The sequence below is a fragment of the Furipterus horrens genome, unplaced genomic scaffold (genome assembly GCF_987537825.1).
Source record: "Furipterus horrens unplaced genomic scaffold, mFurHor1.1.pri manual_scaffold_2, whole genome shotgun sequence".
Taxonomy (NCBI): Eukaryota; Metazoa; Chordata; class Mammalia; order Chiroptera; family Furipteridae; genus Furipterus; species Furipterus horrens.
In genome coordinates, this window is record NW_028327172.1 from 104500264 (window position 1) to 104505421 (window position 5158).

Genomic DNA, 5158 nt, shown 5'->3' on the forward strand with positions numbered 1-5158 from the left:
AACAATCTATCAGATGCAGAGTTCAAAACACTGGTTATAAGGATACTCAACAATGAAATGGATACTTCAACAGCATAAAAAATATCCAGCAAAAATGAAGGATACATTAATTGAAGTAAAGAACAATTTATAGGGAATCAACAGTAGAGTAGATGAAGCTGAGAATCAAATCAATGATTTGGAACATAAGGAAGCAAAAACCAATTAGAACAAGAAGAAAAAGTAATAATAAAAACGAGGATAGTGTAAGGACCCTCTGGGACAACTTCAAGTGTTCCAAAATTCACATCGTAGGGGTGCCCAAAGAGAAAAAGGAAGAAATTGGAAATCTATTTGAAGAAATGAAGAGAACTTCCCTAACTTGGTGAAGAAAACAGACATACAAGTCCAAGAAGCACAGAGGGTCCAAAGCAAGTTGGACCTAAAGAGGACCACACCGAGACACATCATAATTAAAATACAAAAGACTAAAGATAAAGAGAGAATCTTAAATGCAACATGAGAAAAGCAGGAGAATTCCTACAGGGGAATTCCCATAAGACTTTCAGGTGATTTCTTAAAAGAAGCTTTGCAGGTTAGAAGAGACTGGCAAGAAATATTCAAAGTCATGAAAAGCAAGGACCTACAACCAAGATTACTCTACCCATCAAAGCTATCATTTAGAATTGAAGGGCAGATAAAGAGCTTCCCACAGGAAAAAAAACTAAAGGAGTTCATCATCACCAAACCATTGTTATATGAAATGTTAAAGGAACTTATTTAAGAAAAAGAAGATAAAAAATATGAACAGTAAAATGGCAAAAAAATTACAAATCTATCAACAATCAAATCTAAAAAACAAGTACGAAGTGCAAATTCATGAAGCATTCCACATTAAGATAAAGTTTTAGATGAGAAGCCAATGGAGGATTTTGAGCTGAAGCATGACATGATCTCATATTTCAAAGAATCATTCTGGCTTCTGTACTGGGAATAGCACAAAGGGGAGCAAGAGGTGACAGCGGCTTAGATCACAATGGGGGTGGTAAGAGGTGATAGAATTCTGGATATATTTTTTATGTATGACAAACATAACTTTTTGTCATGGATGTGGGGATTGAGACAGAGGAATCAAGGGTGACACTGAATTTTTTGACCTGAGCAACTGGAATAATGGGGTTTGGAGCAGGTTTGCGATAACATCAAAAGCTTAATTTTGGCAGTATTTATTTTGGTGCAAAAGTTATGTCCAACTTTTTTAAAAGAAAGCTTTAGATAGTATTTATTAAATTTGTGCCTCATAATTTTTTGATGTCACAGTGACTAATTTATACCTTACTTTTTCAGATTATTGAAGTATTGTTCATAATCATCCACAATATTTGCATCCATGTTTGTCCTACCTAAAGACCACATTAGAAATGTTTTACTCTATGAGTTTCATAATGGTGCCAATGCAAGTACAGCAGCAAAGTCTATTCAGAGTGCTTATGGGAATGATGCAATGACTGAAAGAAGCTGCAGGAGGTGGTTTTCCTGTTTCTGAAGTGGGGATTTCAGTTTGAAAAACTGAAGGCATTTGGATATACGCCTGGTGTTCAGAGGAGAAACTCTGGCTGGAAATATATATGTGGGGATTGTGACTGATATTGAATGTGTGTGTGATGGGGATTAGAAGATTTTGGTGAGGTGAGGGATGAGGGTAAGGGTAAAGGAGGGACAGGCATAACCACAGGTTTTTGGCTTGGACACTTGTTAGAAATGCCATTCTATGTTAGGGAACCCTGATGGGGTAGAGATGTTTGGTTTTGGATGTTTTGATTATATACACTTATTTAATTGGAGCTGGAGATTACATAGTCTAATTTGATCTTTTCATAAATGAGGAAACTGAGGTTCCAAAACAGCTAGCTTGAATTAGATTGCCCAGTGTTCCTTTTGTGGTACTAGGGTACTGGTAGCTATAAAGAAGACTATAAATATAAAAGATACATCTTCCTAATTCTGAGATTGACCAGTAATCCCTAGACAAAGAAAGAAAGAAAAAGAGAAAGAAAGATAGAAGGAAAGAAAGAAAAAGAAAGAAAAGAAAGAAAGGAAGGAATAGAAAGAAAAAGAAAGGATAGAAAGAAAAAAGAAAAGAAAGAAAGAAAGAAAGAAGAAAGAAAGAAAGAAAGAAAAAGAAAAAGAAAAGAAAGAAAGGAAGGAAGAAAGGAAGAAAAAGAAAGAAAGAAGAAAGAACTTGAGTGGTCAGATAGGCAATAAAGTCAAGTGGAAATTCTTATCTATTTGAGGGAAGGATGTGCTGTCTGGTAGATTAAGAGTATCCCAATATTCTCAGGCTCAGGATTTTAGTATTAGGAAATTATACTGTGGTGATATTGGGTCAGGCCAGGCTGGACCTTTTTCAAGTGAAATCGTTGAGCATCTGCATTGTAGCATATTATTTTACCTTAAAATAATTCCTAGATGAAATAGCTCTAATTGCCATCAGAGATTTTCATTGGCTGATTTTGGAATATAGCTTGAATACCAAGGAAAGCTGGGGTAAAAGGAAGTAGAAATTGTTTAAGGTGATGGTTCAACTCCCCCACAATTCTACTGAAGCTGTATGCATGATAGTGAAGTCAGCAATTTTGGGTACAAATTCTCAGCTTGACCTCCAAGTACCTGTGTGATTTTAGATAAGTGTGTTGAAACTCTTTTGAAATTGTCCAAGAGAGTAAATCTATTAGCTAGGCTGGTAGAGGAGGTTGTTAATAACTGCTCCCCTTCCACTCAGTAATATTCTTATTAGCCATTTACTCACTAGCCAAATCGGTATTAAAATGTATTAAAGTCCGTTTTAACATTTTCCTTGGCCTGATTCTGCATTCTTTCTAATTCTTGTTTCCATTACAAAGAATAGATCTCTGGCAAGTGAGGATGGTGGCATGGGGAGGGGCAGGGAAGGGTGTTTCTGAAGGCAGCATGGAAACATTCTCAGAGGGAATCAAAGAGATATCCGAGAGTCCTAGCAGTCCTGTGGCAGAGCTCCAGGGTGACAGCAAAGGCTCAGAGGAGTGCTGTATAGGGTGTCATTGGACCGTGGACCGCGGGTTTCTTGCCACAGACAGGATGTCTGTACCCCACAATAGAGAGCCACCTGTCATTAAGGTCCTAGCTTAGATCGCAGAGTACCATGATAGCTGACATGAGGAGTCTTCCCCATTTACCACATCATAAACCTCTGATTTTGTTGTGACCTATTGATGGCTGAGATGGATTTTTTCACTAAGCTTTTGAGAAGTGGGTTCAGAGTTAAGATTAACTTCATTCAAATAAAAATTAAGTTTTCAAATGTAGAGTCACAGCACAATTGCTGATATTGGTGAATTGAAGCAAGCTTTTTAATTTTTTTTTTTTTTTTAGAAAGCAAAGAACTAAATTCAGAACCTCCACAACATTCATTCCATCATCCACCTTCCAGATGAGCAGGGCTCCAGCCTCTAAGCTTCCTCTGGGTTCCTGCTTACTACAATTGTGTTCACAGCTATTTCAATGCCTTCAACAATGCCCCCTGCACAGGATTGCTGGGGGATTAAATGGCAAACTGTGCCCAGCATGTGGTTAACATTTGATAAAATAAACTGACTACATTCTGTTGGCATAATATCCAAGTCGTACTTAACCATAATGGTTAAGCCAAAGTTCATCCAAGTGCTGAACCAAGTGTTGAACCTTGGTTATCTTACTAAACTTTCATTATAGGCTTTCTCCTAGCCTTTCTCCTCACTGTTCCACTTGGCCAGCTGGAGCAAGTATAACTTAACTAAAAGAATAACCAATTATATCTATTTCAAAATGAGTTAAAAGCTGGCTGTACAGACGGCTAGTGTCTTTCTCACAGATGATCTAGTAGAATGCTACTATAGTGTGGCTAATATATGGGGAGGAATTGAAGTTACAGTATTCAAATACAATGATGATTTGGAAAGCAGGCATTTTTACTGAGATGTGTCTTTACATCAACTAAATGTTAAATATAATCCAACAGTAATTGTATTTTGATTCTCTATATTAGAAGAAAGTATTGGGTTGGCAAAAACGTTCACTTAGATTTTTTTCTGCAAGATGGTTATAGTAGCACCTAGTTGTCTTTAGCTTCATTTGAAAAAATTTGTTAGATTGTATTGTGACAGCTGTCATATCAGCGTGCATTTTTAAAAACATCAAAATTGGTGAATTTTTGTATAGCCAATTTAGTATTGAAGATGGAAGAAAATATGCAACATTTTTGGCATATTATGCTTTATTATTTCAAGAAAGGTAAAAATGCAACTGAAATGCAAAAAAAGATTCGTGCAGTGTATGGAGAAAGTGCTATGATTGAACCGATGTGTTCAGAAGTGGTTTGTGAAGTTTCGTGCTAGAGATGCTCCATGGTTGGGTAGACCAGTTGAAGTTGATAGTGATCAAATCAAGACATTAACTGAGAACAAGCAATGTTATACCGAACAGGAGATAGCTAACATACTCAAAATACCCAGATCAATAACATTACTTGTGAAAATGAAAAATGTGTCTTTTATTTAACAGAAAAAAACACAGACTTTTTGGCCAACCCAACAGTTGATGTAAAAGACAAAAGAAATTATTGTAGGTGGATACCTTCTTAATTTTTCTTATATGGGATAGAATCTACAGTGTAACTTTCCTTAAATCTGCAGTGGCATTATGAGATTATTTAACGTGTTTAGCATAGCACCTAATACATGTTTAATAAATATTAATTTCCTGCTTATAAAATGGATCAAAATATTTTACCATAAAGTGTCTATACCTAAATATGGCTCATTTGCTACATTTCACAGGGGCCAGTGACTCTGATTTATGCTTTCTGAGTATGAATTTTCTGATGTAAGGACCAAAGTTCTTTACTTCACCTGTATATTCTTCATGTGTCTAACATAGGCTTGAAGATACTTTTCTTTAATAGAAATCTAACAAATCTACTTATATTTTCAACTTATAAGTCTGAACTTCTATCATTTCACTGAGTATCACATCTGAGAAATTTACAGACACCAAAGAGATAAAAATAAAAACATAAAGACCTTTGAGTACATAATCCATTAACCTTTAATTTGAAGATTAAGCCATGTTCTGTTCAAAACAAAAAGATGGAAACACCACAAGA